Consider the following 12,485-nt stretch of genomic DNA (forward strand, 5'->3'; position numbering starts at 1 on the left):
GTATTACAAGTTATGTTGTTTCTTATGTCATATTTTCCCTTGGTTATCGTTGATTCAAATGTGCCTGTTTTAATGTAGTTGCAAGTTTTGCATATGTTGCCATTACATTTATAACAACCTACTCGTGTGGAGAGCCAGGAATTTTGTTTCTATTAAGGTAACATAGAGGGGTAAAGAATAGTTCTGAGTGTTTTAGCCTTTCTAGTGGTAAAGTTACAACCTTTAGATGAAATTACATTTAATTTTTGTCACTTTTGAGGATTGGAAGACAGCTCTGCATGAAATTTCCTTTTTTAGTATAGTCCCTGCTTTATGTGGTAATGAAAGTGGGTTTGGTGTTAAAATTATTATTTTTTTGTTTTGTATTGTAATAAATTCTTTCTTGGTATACAATCAACTTGTTGTTTAGCTGTATTTAGTAATTTGGTACTATAGCCACAAGTTCTAATCTTTGTTGAGTGGCTTCTGCATTTCTCTGGTAGCTTGTTTCTTGGGTACAATTTCTTTTTTGTGCGTATGTATTGCCCAAAGGGAATTGATTGAAGTGTGTGTTGGGGGTGACAGGAAGTGTAGTGTAAAATAGTGTTGCCTGCAGTGGCTTTTCTATAGAGTTCAACTATAGATTTAGAACGTGCAAAAAGGGTGATATCCAAAAAGTTAATTTGTGTGACATTGTGTTCAAGAGTAAAAGAAAGATTGAAATAATTTGTATTAAAATACTTGTGAAACTATGAAACAAGATGATCATCCCCATCCAATATTATTAAGAGATCATCTATATATCTTCTAAAATAAATAATGTTGTGTCTGAAAGGATTATTATCTCCAAAGATGTGGCACAGCTCCCAGAATACCCCATATAGAGGTTCGCATAGGATGGCGCAAACGTGGCGCCCATGGCTGTGCCACATCTTTGGAGATAGTGTTGACCCTCAAAAAGAAAAAAATTGTGTGTGAGTAAATACTCCACAGTTAAACACAAACATTGTATTGTGTCATCATCGTATAAAGAGGAAGTGTATAAAAAGTGTTCCAAAGCATTAAGGCCCTTAGTGTGAGGAATGGATGTGTACAATGTTGATACATCAATTGTCATGAACCTATGAGAGTTCTTCCATTCAATACACTCAATTTGTTTGATTTCTGTTGTTGTATCTTTCAAATATCCAGGCAAGTTTGTAACAATGGGCTGTAAAAATCTGTCCACTAGGTTGGAAATATTTTCATTAAGGGAACCTATGCCCGCCACGATGGGACGGCCTGGAGGTTTAATGGTGTTTTTATGTAATTTCGGCAAATAGTGAAAGATGGGCATCACAGGGTGTGAAGGATCCCCGGCTACCCCGACTGGGTAGCTCCGCCAAAGGGGTCCTTCCGCTGCCTGGAACAAGCTGCTATGTAGCACAGGAAAGTGATTCTAGCAGGAGCCCACCTAAATGACTAGACAGACTAGCATTCAGGTGAAATAAGAACTGACTTTAATGGGACAAACACACATCTTTTATATATACAACTGATCTTGATAAGACATGAGACAATGCCACAGTTTTCCCGCCATTCCCGCCCCTCCAGACAGGCTGGCGCCGGCCATATTAGCCATAGTCCTACAGATTCCCAGTACCCAGGGGTGGCGGTTTTTGGGGTGATCCCGGGGGAGCGGTGGCACTTCCAGGGTGTCATTTTAAAGCTCTCGGTCCCCAGAATCTACAGTGCACTGTGGTTTATCAGGACTCCGATCCTCAAGAAGATAGTCAGTACTGACTTTAATAGTGTGATTTGTCCATCTTTCCTGAGTTAATGGTGTGTTGAAATAGTGATCTTATTTCGATGATCTCCAGATGATGTTGTCGTTTGTCAGCCTGAAGAAAAAGGCTTCCAAGCCGAAACACGTAGAAACCTGATCACCCGACACACAGGATCACGAAGAGAGCGGAGTATACCTTAACCCGACAAGACCAGAGACTAAGCAAGCATTTCATCCTAATAAAGGGAAGTTTGGTGGCTAGCCGGTGACTGATAGGGGCTGAACGTAAGTTTTGAAAAAGAATAGCAGCACTCCAAAAATTATAATTACCAGTCCTTTATTGTAGCCAAAAGCACAAGTGAAGCATGCTGCTTCACTTGTGCTTTTGGCTACAATAAAGGACTAGTAATTATCATTTTTGGAGTGCTGCTATTCTTTTTCAGAACTTTGCATATGGATACAGGGTTGTGCAGTGCCCTGTTATAGTTTGCACCCAATATTTATACCGTGTTTGCTGGACTTTTTCATTATTTTGTTAGGGGCTGAACGTAAAGACCACCCAAGGAAGGAACGGAGACTAGCCGGATACCGACTTCAGGCTGACAAACGACAACATCATCTGGAGATCATCAAAATAAGATCACTATTTCAACACACCATTAACTCCGGAAAGATGGACAAATCACACTATTAAGTTCAGTACTGACTATCTTCTTGAGGATCGGAGTCCTGATAAACCACAGTGCATTGTGAGTACTCTCTAAGAAACGGAACGACCGAAGACAAAGATATTCAGGTACTTTGATTGGGCATTAACTGCTGAAGGTTGTGCATAAGAGCACCACACTTTGAAATTGCACATGTATAATATTAACAAAGTTGTACGCTTTTTGCTTCCAAAGACATTGGCATCTATTTTATATACATCTGAATATTCTATGATCACTAGTTACATAGTAACCATTAACAACGTTAAGTTATTAGTCACTTCGTATGCACATTTTAGACGTATATGTCATCATCATTTATTATATTGTAATAGTTTATTAAGCTATCCACTTAGGCAATATTCATTGTACAGGCACAGATCTATAACGGTATTTACCAGATCGTATGTCTGTAGTTTTATACATGTTATTAACTGACATTTTAGTACATATTTCTTCTATAAGGTAAGACGAGTCCACAGATTCATCCTTTACTTGTGGGATATTATCCTCCTGCTAACAGGAAGCGGCAAAGAGCACCACAGCAGAGCTGTCTATATAGCTCCTCCCTTAGCTCCACCCCCCCAGTCATTCTCTTTGCCTACTCTAAGTACTAAGAAGGGCAAAGTGAAAGAGGTGATAAAATATTAGTTTTTAATTTCTTCAAGCAAGAGTTTGTTATTTTAAATGGTACCGGTGTGTACTATTTACTCTCAGGCAGCAGATGGATGAAGACTTCTGCCTAGAGGATGATGATCTTAGCATTTGTAACTAAGGTCCAGTGCTGTTCCCACAGAGGCTGAGGAGTACAGGAAACTTCAGTGTGAGGAACGTTTTCATGCTTTGCAGCAGTGAGGTATGTTCAGCATATTTTTCTGGAGAGACTGTGTATTTCAGAAAGGCTGACAGTATCCCCATGAGGGTAAGCAGTAATCCTAAGAGCTAATAAGAAGGGCATTACTAAGCTTGCATAAGGGGATAATTACAAAAATGGTTGACACTGAGTTGTAAATGTTGTGGGCAAACGTTTTATGAACTGGGAGTGCTGTTTAACGTTTTGTGGGCAATAACGTTTTGGGCAACTTTATTGAGGGTACACTTTGGCTTGGCTTATTTTTTTGGGTCTCAGAACCCACATGGCTAGTTGAAAACCACTCTGGTGCGGTTCTTTGAGGCTGTAGAGACATCGAGTGAGATGGGCGGGGCCTATTTTCGCGCCTCAGATACGCAGTTATTTTCTCTTAGCAAGCAGCAAGCTCCAACTCCTGAGGGCCCTGGTGAATGTTTTGGGCCAAATCGAAGCTTTAACCCCATATTTACTATCCCTGAGGGCAGGTAGGGCCACAGCAGGGCTGTGGCAAGGTGCTGAGGGGTTTTTATTTTTCCGGATTTAAGCCTAATTTCAATCCGGTTTGCACATCAAAGGGTTAAATGTTAAAATTCCTTGTGGGGCAATCTTAACTACATATATTGTGTCTGTTTGCAAAAAAAATTAAAATTTGGTGCATTTTAAAGCTGTTTTGCAGAACTTGTATGCTTTTTTTCTCTTAAAGGCGCAGTACCGTTTTTTAAGATTGTTATTTTTTTCACTAAATAAAGTGTTTTCATGCTTGTTTGTAGTCATTACTAGCCTGTTCAACATGTCTGACATTGAGGAAAGTCAATGTTCAATATGTTTAGAAGCCATTGTGAAACCTCCACTTAGAATGTGTCCCTCATGCACTGAAAGGTCAATAAATTGCAAAGATCATATTTTAGCTACTAAAAGTATGTTGCAGAATGATTCTCAGTCAGAAGGGAATCAGATTATGCCATCTAATTCCCCCCAAGTGTCACAACCATTAACGCCCGCACAAGCGACGCCAAGTACTTCTAGTGCGTCTAATTCTTTTTCCCTGCAAGATATGGCCGCAGTTATGAATACTACCCTCACAGAGGTTTTATCTAAGCTGCCTGGGTTGCAGGGGAAGCGCAGTAGGTCTGGTGTGAGAACAAACGCTGAGCCCTCTGACGCTTTATTAGCCATATCTGATGTTGCCTCACAATGCTCTGAGTTGGGGGTGAGGGATTTGCTGGCTGAGGGAGAGATTTCTGATTCAGGAAATATGTTCCCTCAGACAGACTCAGATATGACGGCTTTTAAATTTAAACTAGAACACCTCCGCTTATTGCTCAGGGAGGTTTTAGCGACTCTGGATGATTGTGACCCTATTGTAGTTCCAGAGAAATTGTGTAAAGTGGACAGATTTCTAGAGGTTCCTGCCTACACTGATGTTTTTCCGGTCCCTAAGAGGATTTCGGACATTGTTACTAAGGAGTGGGATAGACCAGGTATTCCGTTCGCTCCCCCTCATACTTTTAAGAAAATGTTTCCCATATCAGACACCGTGCGGGACTCGTGGCAGACAGTCCCTAAGATGGAGGGAGCTATTTCTACCCTGGCTAAGCGTACAACTATACCTATTGAGGACAGTTGTGCTTTCAAAGATCCTATGGATAAAAAATTAGAGGGTCTCCTGAAGAAAATATTTGTTCATCAAGGTTTTCTTCTCCAACCTATAGTGTGCAATGTTCCTGTAACTACTGCAGCGTCCTTTTGGTTCGAGGCTCTGGAGGAGGCTCTTCAGGTTGAGACCCCATTAGATGATATTCTGGATAGAATTAGGGCTCTCAAGCTAGCTAATTCTTTCATTACAGATGCCGCTTTTCAACTAGCTAAATTAGCGCCGAAAAATTCAGGTTTTGCCATTTTAGCGTGTAGAGCGTTATGGCTTAAGTCCTGGTCTGCTGATGTGTCATCAAAAGCTAAGCTGTTAGCCATCCCTTTCAAGGGTAAGACCCTATTCGGGCGTGAACTGAAAGAGTTCATTTCAGACATCACTGGAGGAAAAGGCCATGCCCTTCCTCAGGGTAAGACAAATAAGATAAGGACCAAACAAAATCATTTTTGTTCCTTTCGGAACTTCAAAGGTGGTCCCTCTTCCTCTTCCCCTGCCGCAAAACAAGAGGGGAATTTTGCTCAATCCAAGTCAGTCTGGAGACCTAATCAGACTTGGAACAAGGTTAAACAGACCAAGAAGAAGAAGAAGGGGTAGCCCCTGATCCGGGACCGGATCTAGTAGGGGGCAGACTTTCTCTCTTTGCTCATGCTTGGGCAAGAGTTGTTCAGGACTCTTGGGCTTTAGTAACCCAGGGGTATCTTCTGGATTTCAAAGATTCTCCCCCAAGGGGGAGATTCCCCTTACGCTGTGTAGAAGACCTTTATACCATGGTAGTGATCTGCCCAGTTCCGAAAACAGAACAGGGGCAAGGGTTCTACTCCAATCTGTTTGTGGTTCCCAAAAAAGATGGAACCTTCATACCAATTTTTGGATCTCAAGATTCTAAACAAATTCCTCAGAGTCCCATCCTTCAAGATGGAGACCATTCAGACTATTTTGCCAATGATCCAGGAGGGTCAATATATGACCACCGTGGACTTAAAGGATGCGTATCTACACATCCCTATCCACAAAGATCATCATCAGTTCCTCAGGTTTGCATTTCTGGACAAGCATTACCAGTTTGTGGCTCTTCCCTTCGGGTTGGCCACAGCTCCCAGAATTTTCACAAAGGTGCTAGGGTCCCTTCTGGCGGTTATAAGGCTGCGGGGCATAGCTGTGGCGCCCTATCTGGACGATATCTTAATGCAGGCGTCGACTTACCAACTAGCCAAGTCTCACACGGACATTGTGTTGGATTTTCTAAGATCTCACGGGTGGAAGGTGAACGTAAAAAAGAGTTCACTTATCCCTCTCACAAGAGTTCCAGTCCTGGGAACTCTGATAGATTCGGTGGACATGAAAATTTTTCTGACGTAGGTCAGGAAATCAAAGATTTTATCCATCTGCCGAGCTCTTCATTCCATTCCTCGGCCATCAGTGGCTCAGTGTATGGAGGTAATCGGCTTAATGGTAGCATCAATGGACATAGTTCCGTTTGCTCGCTTGCATCTCAGACCACTACAACTATGCATGCTCAAACAGTGGAATGGGGATTATGCAGATTTATCTCCTCAGATAAATCTGGACCAAGAGACCAGAGACTCTCTTCTTTGGTGGTTGTCACAGGATCATCTGTCCAAGGGAATGTGTTTCCGCAGGCCAGCGTGGGTCATAGTAACGACGGACACCAGCCTATTGGGCTGGGGTGCAGTCTGGAAATCCCTGAGAGCACAGGGTTTGTGGACTCAGGAAGAGGCTCTCCTCCCGATAAATATTCTACAACTGAGAGCGATATTCAATGCGTTTCAGGCGTGACCTCAGCTGGCGTCGGCCAGATTCATAAGATTCCAGTCGGACAATATCACGACTGTAGCATATATCAATCATCAGGGGGGAACAAAGAGTTCTCTAGCGATGATAGAGGCTACCAAATTAATTCAATGGGCAGAGACTCACTCTTGCCATCTGTCAGCAATCTATATCCCAGGACAGGAGAACTGGGAAGCGGATTTTCTAAGTCGTCAGACTTTTCATCCGGGGGAGTGGGAACTCCATCCGGAGGTGTTTGCACAATTAATTCGGCAATGGAGCACACCAGAATTGGATCTGATGGCGTCTCGTCAGAACGTCAAACTTCCTTGTTACGGGTCCAGGTCAAGGGATCCTTAGGCAGTACTGATAGATGCTCTAGCAGTACCCTGGTCGTTCAACCTGGCATATGTGTTTCCACCATTTCCTCTCCTTCCTTGTTTGATTGCCAGAATCAAACAGGAGAGAGCTTGGGTGATTTTGATAGCACCTGCGTGGCCACGCAGGACTTGGTATGCAGACCTGGTGGACATGTCATCTCTTCCACCATGGACTCTGCCACTGAGACAGGTCCTTCTGATTCAAGGTCCGTTCCAGCATCCAAATCTAGTTTCTCTGTGGCTGACTGCTTGGAGATTGAACGCTTGATCTTATCCAAGCGGGGTTTCTCGGAGTCGGTCATAGATACCTTGATTCAGGCTCGAAAGCCTGTCACCAGGAAAATTTATGATAAGATATGGCGTAAATATCTTTATTGGTGCAAATCCAAAGGCTACTCATGGAGTAAGATCAGGATTCCTAGGATTTTGTCCTTTCCTAGGATTGGAGAAGGGGCTATCAGCTAGTTCCTTAAAGGGACAGATATCTGCTTTATCAATTCTACTGCACAAACGTCTGGCAGATGTTCCAGGCGTTCAGTCGTTCTGTCAGGCTTTAGTTAGAATCAAGCCTGTGTTTAAACCTGTTGCTCCGCCATGGAGTTTGAATTTAGTTCTTAAAGTTCTTCAAGGGGTTCCGTTTGAACCTATGCATTCCATAGATATGAAGCTTCTATCTTGGAAAGTTCTGGTTTTTAGTTGCTATCTCTTCGGCTCGAAGAGTTTCTGAACTATCTACATTGCAAAGCGACTCGCCTTATCTTGTTTTCCATGCTGATAAGGTGGTTTTGCGTACCAAACCTGGATTCCTTCCTAAGGTTGTTAATAATAGGAATATCAATCAGGAAATTGTTGTTCCTTCTCTGTGTCCTAATCCTTCTTCTCAGAAGGAGCGTCTGTTGCACAACTTGGACGTGGTTCGTGCTTTGAAGTTTTACTTGCAAGCGACCAAAGATTTCCGTCAAACATCCTCTTTGTTTGTTGTCTATTCTGGAAAACGTAGAGGTCAAAAAGCTACGGCTACCTCTCTTGCCTTTTGGCTGAAAAGCATCATCCGTTTGGCATACGAGACTGCTGGACAGCAGCCTCCTGAAAGAATTACAGCTCACTACTAGAGAGGTGGCTTCCACATGGGCTTTTAAAAATTATGCTTCTGTTGAATAGATTTGGAAGGCTGCAACTTGGTCTTCGCTTAATACCTTTTCCAAATTTTGCAAATTTGATACCTTTGCTTCTTCGGAGGCTATTTTTGGGAGAAAAGTTCTAAAGTTCTTCAAGCAGTGGTGCCTTCTGTTTAACCATGTGTCTTGTCCCTCCCGTTCATCCGTGTCCTGTAGCTTTGGTATTGTATCCCACAAGTAAAGGATGAATCCGTGGACTCGTCTTACCTTATAGAAGAAAAGTAAATTTATGCTTACCTGATAAATTAATTTCTTCTATGGTAAGACGAGTCCACGGCCCGCCCTGTCATTTTAAGACAGATTATATTTTTTGGATTTAAACTCAGTCACCTCTGCACCTTGTAGTTTCTCCTTTTTCTTCCTGTACCTTCGGTCGAATGACTGGGGGGTGGAACTAAGGGAGGAGCTATATAGACAGCTCTGCTGTGGTGCTCTTTGCCACTTCCTGTTAGCAGGAGGATAATATCCCACAAGTAAAGGATGAATCCGTGGACTTGTCTTACCATAGAAGAAATTAATTTATCAGGTAAGCATAAATTTACTTTTAATGCTGACACCTGTGTCTTATATATTCAATTTTACTGTTTATACCACATTAATAAACTTATGTATTTAATTTTATTGAGTGTTTGAACGCATTATTAGTTATAGATCAGTCATTATCTGATTGTATTTTATATGTATATACATCCTTTTTATTATTACTGTAATATTCTCTTAACAGTGGGAATTAGCATCTATTGCACCACCTACAACCTGTATATATGTAATCTCTCATAACTGTTTCCTGGGGACGAAACGTTTATTAGGTGTGCATTATTCCCTGCTGCCACAGATATTATACATCCCATTTCTTTTTTCTTTCCTGAGGGGCTGGGCGGAGCTAATGGCCCCACGATGTCTACTGCTACTCGGCTAAAGGGTTCATCAATAATGGGCAGGGGATGGAGGGAGGCTTTCATATGGTCTCCCGTCTTTCCTACCTTCTGGCAAACCTCACAGGATTTACAGTATTCCTTAATATCGGCTGTAATGCCTGGCCAGAAAAAGGTTTGCTTTCCTAAGTGGCCGGCTCAGGGAATGTCATGCCCTATTTTCAGCAGGTTGGACCGAAACTTCTTCGGTACAACCAGCTGGCGTTTGGGCACCGATCCTTTTCTCCTCTTGGAGATCCGGTACAGGAGCTCACCCTCCCACTGGAACCTGGGCGTCATCACCTACTCGGTCTCGGTAAGGGGCCAGGGTCGGGTCGCTCAAGGTCTCTTTGGTGAGGTCGGAAGGGGGTTCCCACGAGGGGGTGTCGGCAAGTTCGGGTTTAGTGGGGACGGGCAGTCGGGGTAAGGTAGGAGTCGGGGCAGTAGATCTTACCTGGGTCCCCAGAGTTGGTGAGGTGGCTTGGCATCTGGCCTGCTGGCGGGTAGTCACAGGGCAGGTATCCCAAGAGGTATTCCTCAAAAAGGCGGAAACAAGGTGGCCGAGGTCGTTTCCCAACAGGACCTCGGCAGGGATGTTTTGCATAACCTCCACTTCTACATTGCGGGCGTCGGTTTTCCAGTCCAAATGGATCCAGGCTGTAGGAACCCTCAGAACAGCACCTCCCGCTACCCCTACAGCAAGGGTCCGACCAGAGCGACCCGAGAGGGGAATGAGGTGGGGCTGAATCAAAGAAACGGTGGCCCCAGTATTCCAGGGACACAGGGCATTCCGGTATAAGGCTATCTGCCACTTTAGAAGTAATAATGCCCCTTCCACTATCTGACGCAAGACAGATACAAAATGATCTGTAGGATATATATATATATATATATATATATATATATATATAAAGAAGGACTCAAAAGTGTATATGTCTATATATGTGTTAACATGTGTTTATATGTGTATATGTGTGCACATACATATTTACATATATAAACACACATGTATACACATATACAACCATGTATACATACACATATTTAGACATATATATATATATATATATATATATATATATATATATATATATACACACACATTAAAGGCATTTCCTGTGAAACTCCTTGCCATATACCATATCATTTTTTAAACCCTTTTAAAATCTCAAGCACAACCTATAACTTTAAACTTGTAAAATGTATTATTATTATTCTTTATTTATAAAGCGCCAACAGATTCCGCAGCGCTGTCCATGGGTACAAAGATAAAAGTACAGTACAATACAATATAAAAGACACCAGACAAAGTTTAACAAACAAATACAGGGGGAATTGAGGGCCCTGTTCCCGTGGGAACTTACAATCTAAAATGAGCTCTATTTAGTGTGGATGTGATCTTCATTTAAAGTATAGGTTGTGCTAGAGCAATGTTGGCCTCCCTAACTCTTCTCTTGTAAATGGTTCTTACCATGGACTTGACAATATCATGTTGTGTGCTAATGTTTGCACTGTCCAGTGATATTGCTTATCACATCCTACGCTATCATTAGCGTGCCACTTGTAATCTAACCTAATATGGGAAAATAACTGAAACACTTCAACTGCAATAGCAGACCACGTGTTTGTTGTCTGAGTGGTAATTTAATAAATATCTAAGCAGTTCTACTCACTATTAACATGAACACCTTTTTACACCAGACCAGTACTGTATCTTTTATTATTATTTTTATCATTATTATTTTTATATTGTCAAGAGACCCATAATTGTATGATTATTGTACAATATTATGCCACATATTGGAAGATATGAATAAATATTCACATGGATGTAGGTGTGAATCAGATAGGGCCTATAATATTGATTCTGCAAATTCTTCATGAATCTGTTTATAGGAATTTAGAGTCTTGCTATATGTATTTATGTAATCTTGTGTTTCATTTTTTAAATAAAGTGTAGATCAGTTTGTATTGTGTAAATTTTATATGGATCTTACAGAACCACAGAGGGATTCCATAAAACTGTCATGAACAGAGGCAGTTTTATGGGGGTGCAGAGGGGTGCTATACACCTCCAAATGCATGTGTACCACCCAAATTTATCTGCAAAGGGCTCTATATATTATGTTCACAACCTTTCTCCTGGATGATGTCACAGAATTGTGGTGTATAAAGTAGAGATGTTCTCTGAGCTACTTGTAAATCTGTTAGTCCAGGCATCATTGCTTGATAGCTACAGCCATGGATAAATTAATGGTAAATTTCAAACTTTAAAGGGACACTAAAACCAATTTTTTTTTTCTTCATGATTCAGATAGAGCATGCAATTTTAATCAACTTTCTAATTTACTCCTATTATCAAATTGTCTTTGTTTTCTTGCTATCTTTATTTGAAAAAGAAGGCATCTAAGCTAAGGAGCCAGACAATTTTTGCTCAGACGCTGGACAGCACTTGTTTATTTGTGCTGTCCATTCAGCAAGGACAACCCAGGTTGTGAACCAAAAATGGGCCGGCTTCTAAACTTACATTCTTGCTTTTCAATTAGAGATAGCAAGAGAATAAAGAAAATTGATAATAGTAGTAAATTAGAAAGTTGCTTAAAATTGTATGCTCTATCTGAATCATTAAAGAATAAAATGGGTTTAGTGTCCTTTTAAGAATGTTGCAATTAAAAATATATTAGTGTACAAGCAAAACCTCATACTTTTTTTTTTTTTTTTAAATGACTATGGCCTAGATTTAGAGTTGGGCGGTAGCCGTCAAAACCAGCGTTAGAGGCTCCTAACGCTGGTTTTTACCGCCCTCTGGTATTTGGAGTCAGTCAGGAAAGGGTCTAACGCTCACTTTTCAGCCGCGACTTTTCCATACCGCAGATCCCCTTACGTCAATTGCGTATCCTATCTTTTCAATGGGATCTTTCTAACGCCGGTATTTAGAGTCTTGGCTGAAGTGAGCGTTAGAAATCTAACGACAAAACTCCAGCCGCAGAAAAAAGTCAGTAGTTAAGAGCTTTCTGGGCTAACGCCGGTTTATAAAGCTCTTAACTACTGTGCTCTAAAGTACACTAACATTTTTTAACCCCTAATCTTCCGCTCCCTACACTGCTGCCAACTACGTTATCCCTATGTACCCCTAATCTGCTGCCCCTAACACCGCCGACCCCTATATTATATTTATTAACCCCTAATCTGCCCCCCACAACGTCGCCGCCAGCTACCTACACTTATTAACCCCTAATCTGCCGTCCGCACGCCGCCGCCAGCTACATT

This window comes from Bombina bombina, chromosome 3, assembly GCF_027579735.1.
Source record: "Bombina bombina isolate aBomBom1 chromosome 3, aBomBom1.pri, whole genome shotgun sequence".
Lineage (NCBI taxonomy): Eukaryota > Metazoa > Chordata > Amphibia > Anura > Bombinatoridae > Bombina > Bombina bombina.